The sequence below is a fragment of the Macaca nemestrina genome, chromosome 4 (genome assembly GCF_043159975.1).
Source record: "Macaca nemestrina isolate mMacNem1 chromosome 4, mMacNem.hap1, whole genome shotgun sequence".
Taxonomy (NCBI): domain Eukaryota; kingdom Metazoa; phylum Chordata; class Mammalia; order Primates; family Cercopithecidae; genus Macaca; species Macaca nemestrina.
This window is the reverse complement of record NC_092128.1, coordinates 90,128,954-90,141,144: the sequence shown is the minus strand read 5'-3', so window position 1 is coordinate 90,141,144 and position 12,191 is coordinate 90,128,954. Positions and strand designations below refer to the sequence as shown.

The 12,191-nt window shown below is 34.0% G+C and overlaps 1 long non-coding RNA gene across 3 annotated transcripts in view; it reads right to left on the bottom strand.

The window, feature by feature from the left end:
* Positions 1-1,215: 1,215 nt before the first annotated feature.
* The window catches only part of LOC112425509 (uncharacterized), a 52,356-nt gene continuing 41,380 nt past the window's right edge, over positions 1,216-12,191 (bottom strand). For all 3 annotated transcript variants that reach the window (XR_011622225.1, XR_011622223.1, XR_011622224.1), the window contains exons 2-3: positions 6,626-6,653; positions 1,216-1,378 (exon numbers count right to left, since the gene is read on the bottom strand). This is a non-coding gene — a long non-coding RNA (uncharacterized lncRNA). The remainder of the gene's footprint in view (positions 1,379-6,625; positions 6,654-12,191) is intronic.

Here is a 12,191-nt window from a genome sequence, read left to right as displayed (position 1 = left end):
ACTACAAATCAAGAAAGGAAAGAAAAGAAAGGGGTAAGTTATTTGGTAAGTATTTGCTCTGCATAGGCTGCTTTCTTAACCTCAATTAGTATAGCAACTCCTGAAGGTAGGTTAATGCTGCCGGAGTTCTAGAACAGGTAAGAAGGGAAGCTAAATTTTAAAGAAAAAACTGCCTGGCTTTGAAGTTGGTACTACAATGGAATGGCCATACAAATAACTTTCCTTGTTTATTTATATATCACAAACATAAATATATGTGTAAAATAACCCAAATCCTTAAACCCAAAGAACCATCAGATTAAAGTTAGTTAAAACAATGTTCTACATTAGAACCACTCAGTATTTTTTTCTTTTTAATCTTGCCGTTTCAATTGTGTTGTTGTTTTGTATACTCAACAATAAAAAGAGACTGGTACTTCCTTGAGATTCCATTTGATAAGGAAAGACAAATTAGACTAGAAGACTGAGATTGCATTAAAATGTCTATTTAGCTGGTTGAAGAGAAACATTGAACACTTTGTTCAGAATCATTCTGTTCACAGCCTTGTGGATTTTCTCGGAAATAAAATTACTTTAGAAAACAAATTTTTAAAAATCCCTCTGATTAACTATAGATTTATTCCAATAAGGCAATAAGGCATACATTGGATTATATAAAAAGGTTTTTTTCCTGAATGTGGGATGATAATATAAATATATGGCTTTTGCTGAATGTTAATTTTCTCTGGATAATCTTACTGTAAAACTAAATAATATATTTATTTTTAGACTCATTTATTTTTGAGGCCATGTATTAATATACTACTGTAGTAATTATAATTGGATTTGTATTTTAGATTCAGATTAAGCTTAGTCATTTGAGTATCTACTATATGCCATATTTGTTCCAATTATTTCATAATTTTTATAATAATCATTTGTTGTAGTCCCATTTTTCTTAATGAGGTAATAGGTAGAGAGGTTGTGAATAACTAAAGCTGTATTACATATTTGAAATTTGCTAAGAGAGTAGATCTTAAGTGTTCTCAAAAAACGGTAACTGTGTGATGTGATGAATGTTCTAATTAACTTGATGGTAATCATTTCATAACGTATATATCTATAAAACCAATTATAGCACTGTACACATTAAATACATATGATTTTGACAATTATACCTCAATAATGCTGAAAAAAACAAAACATAAACCAATCAAACTGTATATCTAAAACACAAGCACTTTATTACATATAGATTATACCTTAATAAAGTTGATTTTAAGAAAAACTGAACCTGCTTCTTGGGACATGTCCAGAAATTTATAGTGTGGTTAGAAAGATCAGTCTTCCTCATACCTTCAAGCCGTGAGGCTGGCTTGCTTCTTTTAATTCATTTGTCCTACAAATAGAAGACAGAGAGACTTCTTCAAGCAAATTTTTATTTACATCACTTCCCTGCTCAAATCCTTCTAACTATTCCCAATTATTTTAAAATCAAGTTGCTACTCTGAATTGAGAAGCTAACAGTTAATTACTTGATTACTACAATTTGACAGAGTACTTATTTTCCAAACACATCATTCAGAATTCTGTCTTCTAATTACAGAGTGTTTTCCTTGTTTCCTAACAATTCTTCAAAAATTTGTCTCAAGTTCAACTCCTTTCTAAAGCTAGTCCAACTAAAGGCAAGTGCCCCACTTCTCCATGTTCACACACTCACTCATGTGCACACACAAATGCCTATGACTGATCATGTATGTGTGTGTGTATATATATATATATCTGTTTTTTGGTTGGTGGTGACTGTGTTGCATGTAAGTTATGCTTCAAGCACCCTTTGTAAGTGCATGTAAAATACTGTAAAATTGGAGGCCTTTGTAAATTTTAGTTTCCATCCTTTTACTTTTTTCTGATTATAAGCACCTTGAGGGCAGTGTTGCCATTTCTGCTTACCACCTGGCTGGTTATAGCTCTTCTAATATGGCAGGTGTTCAATAAATTGCATTGCATAAGGATCTATGGTTGACTGATTAACTTCTTGGCAAGTGAAATTTCTTTAATATTCCCCTCGAGTTCACAAATGGTTTATGCACTTCACAAAGCACCATTACTTAGAATCATTCTGGCCTTGCTTGAATCTGACCAACAACCTCTAAATAAAACACTAAGGTTTCTAAAATGAAGACTGTCTTTTAGCCACATGGAGTGTTTTCATTTTTATTACCCTATTGTTGCACATGTATCAGACTGGAATATGGTTTACATACTAGAACCTTCCAACCTCCAACCCAGCAGTCTTGCACTGGTCTTTCTGTGTTCTGTTTTCTTTGTGAATCACGGATTAGTAGTCTAGCCTTTCTGACCTGCAATAAAACTCACACATTCCCTTAAACATATGCTACTCTACAATGAATTTCATTGAAGGAAAAAATACATGTGAATTCTACCTGACTGATTTTTTTTCAGCTTTGGGGTACTGTGGTTAGATCAAATAATGCAAGTTATGTCAGGGAGAGCGAGGAACTTCACGCCTCCATAAATCCTGATCCTGTAAATCTAATGACAGAATTCGAAAGAATATTTCTCTTTGTTAAGGCTTCAACTTCTTTTTGTTTAAACATCAGGTCTTTCTATTCAACTTGCTATTGTTTTTCAGACAAAGCAGAATCAGAAGTCATATTCTAAGGAAGGATGTGGCACAAGATAAATGATGGGAAATAAAGCTTACTACTAGAAAATACTCTAATAATTTTCACTTAGATATCACACTTTTGTTTACTCTCTCTCTCTCTAGCACTAGACTGGAAAATACACATTATCCATACCACACCAACATCAAATGAAGCCTGATTCTGTAACTTACATTACTAAGTCAAAGAATTTTTAAGTCAAATTTAGATATGTTTATCATTTCCAAAGCTTTTTAAGAAAAGGGATATTATTTATCTATCACTAGAAAATACTGCTATGAAACTCTCCACATGGAGAAAAGATATATACATACCAATACACACATATTAATTCTGTTTGCCTTTTTCTACACAAAACCGCTGAAAGAATAAATTATTAAATTTTTAAGACAGTGTTTTACGTACACTTCAGGGAAGTGTTTAAGGGAAGCAATTCTATATCAGTTTGTTTCTATTATGAATACATACAAAGCACTTCTAATCTTCTTTTTGAAAGTAGACATTGGGGGGAGTTATTTTATCCCATCATGAATTAAGGCTTTAAATTTACTTTGTTTTTAAAAAATATTTTTAAAATTAAAATACTTTGGGGTTGAATAATTTTACATTCCCAGAAAATCTGGGTAAAACATACAGTTTCCATACATTATTATCCAACCCTCCCCACTTATAATTTCCTGTGTTATTAACAATTTGCGTTACTGTGGTACATTTATAATATTATTTCAATATATGTCTTTGGTAGCATTTATATTAATAATAATCTATGCTTAACAGCAGCTGAAAATACATTTTTAAATGGATATTTTACCTTTATGTTAAAGATAAACAATAAAGATCTATACAGAGCTATAACTATATATATTTATGAAATATAAATAGTACATAATCTATCCCCTTTTTATGATACTTAATAAAATTTTAAGCATACCTTGATACTTTTTTGAAATAAACACACACACACACACACACACACACACACACACACACACAAAACTGCTTATTTTCTGAGGCCTGCATGGGCACTTTACTTAAAATGTGCTAACTGCTCTGACTTTGGCCCGGGCTCTTTGCTGGGCCGCACACCTCTGCCTGCTACATCTGTGTTTACATAACTTGTGGGATCTCTCAGAGTCCTGGTTAGCTCCTTTCAAGACCAGGCCTCAGTGAGTCTAACCAAAGTCAAAGTCACCCAGATCAGTTACTCCCAAGAGCTTACTCTGGTCAGAATCTGCCTTTCACTAATAGTTTGATGCAAAATCATACACAACATAGTCCCTCAGCTGAGGACATATAGGTTTAAGAGTGTGAATTTAAAAAGTAGTTGATAAATTACTTTGTAAGACCTTTACTATTAATTTCTGTCAGGAGACAAAAATAGTAAAGGGCATCTACCATTGTTCCAAAAACAACACTTCCTGCAACAGGGTGGAACTCTCTGCAGTGTCATATTGAAATTAATCTTGCTCTCTGTTGGTTACTGAGTGCTTTTCAAAGTTATTCAGCTGAAGTTAAACAGAAGTACTGTTCTTACATAAGAGTAAAAACCAAATTCATATATTTCATATATAATTAATTTCTGCAACACAGGTCTAATAATGTCAGCAACAAGATATAAATGGAAGGAAGACAAATATGTAAATATTAGAAGTCAAACTCACAAATATAATGAAATAAACAGTAGTTGGAAACTTATGCCTACTCTAATACAGCGAATATATTATTTGTTGTGCTCTGGGGTGTTTTTTTTTTTTTTTTTTTTTTTTTTGAGACGGAGTCTCGCTCTGTCGCCCAGGCTGGAGTGCAGTGGCGCGATCTCGGCTCACTGCAAGCTCCGCCTCCCGGGTTCACGCCATTCTCCTGCCTCAGCCTCCCGAGTAGCTGGGACTACAGGCGCCCACAACCGCGCCCGGCTAATTTTTTGTATTTTTAGTAGAGACGGGGTTTCACCGTGGTCTCGATCTCCTGACCTTGTGATCCGCCCGCCTCGGCCTCCCAAAGTGCTGGGATTACAGGCGTGAGCCACCGCGCCCGGCATCTGGGGTGTTTTTTAGGCAAAGCAAGAACTAATTTGTCAGTTTAAGTGCCTGACAAAGAATTCAAAATAGTTATTTTAAAGTAGCTTATCAAGGTATTAGAGAACACTGTTATACACCTTAATAACATCAAGAAAAATAATACAGAAACAAAATGAAAAATTCAATGTAGATATGAGGAAAATACGACAAGCAGAAACACGGGAACTGAACAACACAAATGAATGAAATGTAAAAGGCAATAGAGAGTGTCAACAGCAGACTTGATCAAATGAAAGAAAGAATCTGTGAACTCAAGAGAGACATTTGAAAATATCTAGTCAGAAGAGAGAAAAGGAACAGTGAAAAGGGATGTAAAAAGCCTGTGGGATTCATGGGACACGGTAAAGAGAGCTAACTTTTGCACTACAGGAAGTTCAGAAGATAAAAAGACAAAAGTCTATTTAGCAAAATAATGGCTAAAAACTCCCCAAATCTACTGAAAGATACAACCATCTAGGTACATGAAGATCAAAACTCTTCAATCAGGTTCAGCCCAAAGAAGACTTCACCAAGACATTTTATAACCAAACTGCCAAATATCAATGACAAAGAGAATCTTAAATCCAGCAAGAGAAAAGTGGTTTGTCACATACGATGGAAACACCATATTAGCTACCAGATTTCTCTACAGAAACTTTGCAGGCCAGAAGAGGGTGTAATAATATTTTTGAAGTACTGAAAGAAAAAAAAAAAAAGGCCAAGCGTGGTGACTCACGCCTGTAATCCCAGCACTTTGGGAGGCTGAGGCGGGCAGATCAAGAGGTCAGGAGATGGAGACCATCCTAACACAGTGAAACCCCGCCTCTACTAAAAATACAAAAAATTAGCTGGGCGTGGTGGCATGCGCCTGTAGTCCCAGCTACTGGGGAGGCTGAGGCAGGAGAATCACTTGAACCTGGGAGGTGGAAGTTGCAGTGAGCTGAGATGGTCCCATTGCACTCCAGTTTGGGTGACAGAGAGAGATTCTGTCTTAAAAAAAAAAAAAAAAAAAGAAAAAAGAAAAGAAAAGGAAAAGAAAAACCTGCCAATCAAAAATACTTTGCCTGGTAAAGTTGTTCAATAATGGAGAGATCAAGACTTTTCCAGACAAGCAAAAGCTGAGAGAGTTCATTATTACTAGACGTGCCTTATAAGAAATGCTGACGGGAATACTTGAAGCTGAAAAGATGGATTCTAATTAGTAAAATAAAGTAATATGAAAGTATAAAACTTACTGGAAAAAGTAAGTAAAGAGTCAAATTCAGAATATGTAATACTATAATGGTGGTGTGTGTATCACTTATAGCTCTAGCATAAAGGTTAAAAGACAAAACTATTAGAAACAAATATAGCTACAATAATTTGTTAATCAATACACAGTATAAAACTATGTAGATTATGTCACTAGAAATGTAAAAATTCGGGAAGAGAGTAAGTGTGTAGAGTTTTTATATGCAATCGAAGTTAAGATATTAGCTTAAGACAGATTGTCAAAATTATAAGATGTTTTATGTAAGCCTCATAGTAGTCACAAAGCAAAAAGCTACAGTAGATAAAGCAAAGATAAAGAAATCAAACCATATCATTAAATAAAATTATCAAATCACAAAAGAAGAAACTAAGAGGAGAAAGGAACAAAGGATCTATAAAACCAGAAAATAATTAACAAAATGACAATAGTATTTACCTAAAAATAATTACCTTGAATGTAAATGGATTAAATTATCCAGTTAACAAAACATAGAGTGGCTGAATGGATTAAAGAAAAAATATACAAGACCCAGCTATACGCTGCCTATCAGACTTACTTCAGCTTTAGGGATATACATAGACTGAAAGCAAAGGATGAAAAATGATGTTCCATGCATATGGAAACCAAAAGAAAGCAGAGGTACTTACATCAGACAAAGAAGACTGTAAGTCAAAACTGTAAAAAGAGAAAAAGAAGGTAATTATATAATGACAAAGGGGTTAATTCATCACATATGTAACAATTATATATTGTTTATGCCCCTAATAGCAGAGCACCCAAATATGTAAAGCTAGTACTAATCGATCTAAATGGAGAGATAAACAGCAATACAATAACAGTAAGGGGCTTCAATACCCTACTTTGGTTTTTTGTTTGTGTGTGTGTGTGTGTGTGTGTGTGTGTGTGTGTGTGTGTGTGTGTGTGTGTTTGAGACGGAATCTTGCTCTGTTGCTCAGGCTGGAGTGCAGTGGCACAATCTCGGCTCACTGCAAGCTCCGCCTCCCGGGTTCACACCATTCTCCTGCCTCAGCCTCCCAAGTAGCTGGGACTACAGGCGCCCGCGACAACGCCCGGCTAATTTTTTGTATTTTTTAGTAGAGACGGGGTTTCACTATGTTAGCCAGGATGGTCTCAATCTTCTGACCTCATGATCCACCACCCTCAGCCTCCCAAAGTGCTGAGATGACAGGCGTGAGCCACCACGCCCGGCCAATACCCTACTTTGATCAATGGATAGATTATCCAGACAGAAAATCAATGAGGAGACATTAGACTTCAACTAGCTCAACAAATATATACAGAACATTCCATTCCACAACCGCAGAATACACATACTCCTCAAGCATAAAACAGAATATTATCTACAATGGATTCTATATTAGGCCACAAAACAAGTCTTAACAAATTTAAGCAGAGTGAAAGTATATTGTTTTTCTCCAACTGTGATAGTATAAAAATGTAAATCAACAACAGGAGAAATATTTGAAAATTGACAAATATGTGGAAATGAAACATGTTCTTTTACCCAAAGATAATAGCCTTTTATCCAAAGATAATAGCTTTTGGATAAAAGTTATCTTAATTGATGTGAAGTGCTATCTCATAGTGGTTTTGATTTGCATTTCTCTGATGATTGGTGATGCTGAGTACCTTTTTATATACCTATTGGCCATTTGTGTGTTCTCCTTGGAAAAATACCTATTCAGTTCCTTTGCTCATTTTTTTTGGTAAAAGATGTTATCATTTTCCAAAATCATGGAACCAACCCAAATGCCCATCAATCAAGGAGTGAATATAGAAATTGGTATATATATATATACACAGTGGAATATTACCCACAAAAAGGAATGAATTAACGGCATTTGCAGTGACCTGAATGAGATTGGAGACCATTATTCTAAGTGAAGTAACTCAGGAGTGGAAAAGCAAACACAGTATGTTCTCAATGATATGGGGGAACTAAGCCATGAGGACACAAAGGCCTAAGAATGATACAATGGACTTTGGGGACTTGGGGGGAAGGCTGGGAGTGGGGCAAGGAATAAAAGACTACAAATAGGGTGCAGTGTATACTTCTCAAGTGATGGGTACACCAAAATCTCACAAAGCACCACTAAAGAATGTACTCATGTAACCAAATACAACCTGTAACCCAACAACCTACGGAAAAATTTTTTTTAAAAAATTTTAAAGTATTATCAAAAGTTCATGGCAGCATTATTCACTATAATCAAGATAATGGAAACAAACTGTCTCTTGATGGATAAATGGATGGATATATCGTGTGTGTCTGTGTCTGTGTGTGTGTGTGTGTACACAATGGAACATTAATAAGCCTTAAAAAAAAAAAAAAAAAAAGAAGATCCTCACATTTCCAACAACATGAATGAACCTGGAAGACACTATACTAAGTGAAATAAGCCAGACACAGAAAGACAAATACTACATAATCTCACTGATGGGTAGAATCTAGAGACGTTGAACTCAGAAAGAGAGAGGAGAATGATGGCTACCAGAGGTTGGAGGTTGAGGAAATGGGGAGATTTGGGTCAAAGGTTAAAAAAATTACACCCTTAGAGGGTGTAATAATATTTTTGAAGTACTGAAAGAAAAAAAAAAAGGCCACAATTCCTAATTGCAGAAATTACTGAACAATGTGTATGTATATTAAAACATCATGTTATACTACTTTAAAAGAAAGAACTCATTTGTTCCAGTGTCAGATTCTTTTAGGTAAAGCAAAAGCTGATTTGTCCACAAATTTAGAAGAAACATTTTACATTTAAAGAGCTAAGTAAAGCACATACAAATTAATAACATGCATTTCTAATAACATAGGAAAGAATTATAAATAAGAACTTTTAATATTGTTCTAAATATATTAATAAGTCATTGATTTTGTGGATTGATATGTGTTTATTTTACATTTTTAATTCAAAGTCTTTATACAAATCAATGGTATTTAAAACTGACTTGCTAGTATTATACTCATGTAGGTTGACAAATTCATTCCCTACCTATCATGAAGTAGCATTAAGATGAAACATATATTTTGTTAACTGTCTTTTGTTCAAGGCAGTTACTGCTGTTCTATATCACTGCAGGTAATTCAGTATCTATATTAGATATTTTCTCTTTAAAATATTGCTCAAAACTCACCTACACAGAATATGTGAGGTTTAAAGAAATATAATATTGATCATCTTGAAAGGAAGCTGTTTAATATTCATTTTAGCAAATATTTTCACCAAAAATGTGTGTTACATGATAGAAATAGCCTATATTATGTCTTTGCAATAGAATTGAATTCTGGTGAATGTTAGTGCTACTTTTTCACTGGCTTTTGACAATGTTAGTAGCTCAGAACACGGATTATAAGGGCATCAGAAAGCCCATTTAACCTTGAGGATGGCTCAGTGAGGTTGGATCCAAGGCTAAAACAGAAGGAAGGATGGACCTCTCTGATACGAGACAAGGTGGTGCCATATTTACTCTACTGACTAAAAGGCTAAAGCCACGCATGTGACCACCTTACAAGCCATTGTTCCTCTTACTCTCTATGACATGTACTTGGCTTCTCAGCAGAGCACATGTACCCTGGCAATACATCCAGCCTTCTGCCAAACTGGCTCAAATTTTTAAAAAATAATAATAAATTAATAAATAAACATTTATTCTGCATCTCAAATGCCCAAGGTGTTAGGAAACTAAGATTCAATGCATGTTAATTTTAACTCAACAAATTCTTGTTATGGTGAATGATATATAATATAGATAAAAAGTAATAAATGTTTCATTTTTTATAAGACCTAAGGATTTTATGTGAGATTTTTTATTTAGTTTTTACTCAAGAGAAAATTTTAAATCTTTAGTCTTATTAACTACCCTCTTAGGAGATCTGTAATATGACTTAGAATTTTTTTCCCAAAAACTTTTGCTTATAATAAGTATTAGACATTAATTTTCAACCATCAGTAGGTAACTTTTGCTTGGTGTCATCATAAGTTGGAAGACGAGCTATGCGCCTTTTCTAGATAATACCAATTACCTATAGCTTACAAGTATTGTGCTTTATGGAAGGCTCTTTAGGACCTCACGATTATACTTTCTATCAGCTATTCTACATATACACGTGATAAGCATTTTGCTACTTTTTAAAATTTCTTAATACTATACAGAAAAGTACTGTTTTTTTCTATTATCTTCTTTTCACAACTATTTTCTATTTTGAGGTTATATGCTTTTGTACCTCCCTATGATTTTTCTTTCATATGGCCTTTCCAGGCATTCTGTAACTCTATGTCTACCCACTCAGTCAAAAGCAAGTTCCTGACTCTGAAAGTCTAAGATTTTAATTAGCTGGTTCATGGCATTATTGACAAGATATAAGAAAACAGTTTGCAGAGACTTAGGTTGCAACAAAAGTTACATATACAAACTTTTAAGTAGTATGTGTGCACGTGTACATGCACACACGCACACGTGCACACATGTATATAAGTGAAGGGAGGCTTTGCTTCATTTACACTTGACCAAAAAAAAAAAAAAAAATTATCTAGCATATTTCATCCATGCACTGTTTTAAGAGATTTTAGGGTCAGTTTTCGCTTTTGCACCATTTGGGGTTTATGTCCAGGAAGCAGCCTCTGGCAAAGGCTGTGCAGTATTTGTGAAAGGAGTAGCACATAAGTTACTAATAAATCAAATGAACTTTATATTTGAAGTCTATAAAGGAAATTAGAGTGGTTTACATCATGGGCAAACCAAGATTGACATTATTTAGAAGCATTAGATTGGAAAGATAAGGAAAATCTACATCCTTTTTTGTAGAGGGACTGTTGATAATGGTAGGAAGAAAAGAAAGTGAGAGATGCAGGTTTTCATCAATAGTAGAGAATGCAAAGGCCACACTGTTTATCTGCACTTTCCAAAAAAGGAGAGTTTTGTTCCAAACCAGTATCATAATTCTCTTCAGGTAGATGGTGTGCCATAACAATCAAACCATGGAAAGAAAATATCAGTGAAAGCTTTGAGAAGAGTACAAGAGTTTGAAGGGAATGAAAACGAAAACTATATGCAGACCAGCATATGCTTTATTGCTGCTAACTTTAGGGCAAGCTCTCAAAGTGTTTTTTAAATTTAATTTTTACTGGTTCTTGATGAAATGAGAGCAGACATGGACTGCTAAAACTTTGTTTTTACAGTAATGAAAAAAAGCTGAAAAGGAAATAAGCAACTACACTCATTTTTTAAGTCAAATGACAAATCCTGCCACATATTTCAAAAGCAGCTTAAAAAGAGAATAAAATAACAGTTAATTTAATCTGATTTATTTGAAAACCTAGATGTGTGTGCAAGTTTTTAAAACCATAGTTTAACTCATGCTGCGTTTTCATTTGATATCTTTTCTTTTGAATTCAAACACACTAAATTCATAGTATTTGCTTTATAAAACTTACATATATTTATGTTTCCATGCATAATTTAAATTCCCTTGCCCAAAATAATAATCGTTTTATCAGAACTTAGTAGCAACCTAAAGAAAAACAGAAGCATCAAATGGAGCACTTCCAGTTATTATGTATGGAGATAGCTCTGAACAAATTCATATTAATCTGTTGGGGGACCAGGTATTTTTTTGCAAGTCTCATGTCACCTGTTAAAATAGAGTCATTTGATACTTCCAGAATACAACTGCCTAGTAGAGTGAAGTTTATTTGTAGGATGAAGTTGTATTTAATTCCTTATTTTTTTTTCTTACTCAAAATGGCCTCTAAATCTGACTTCAACTGTTTTACATAGGTTAATCCTTCTCTGGACAAATGTTTTCCACAGAAAGAATCACGATTAAACTTATCAATAAAATAATATAGAAATAAATCATTCAATCTACTTCCTCCTAATTTTCCTATCCAGAGCTCCTTTTCTAAGTCCCTTTGGCCATCAAACTCAATGAATCTACTAGATAACAGATAGTTGATCTAGAAAGCTGTTCATTATACTTTGAAAAAAGTACTTCTTGCTAAAGTTGCTAATTTATTTTCAGTCATTAAGGAGACCTTAAGAGAAATTAAAAGTAATCCTTAGCTATATTTCTTGTTTTATACTTTATTATCCACTTTACATTTAATGCATTTTCCTCTTATTTTTATATAGTGTCTGCATCACTCACCTGTTCTTACTTGCGGTAAAAGTTTGCAATTTTTTTTCCCA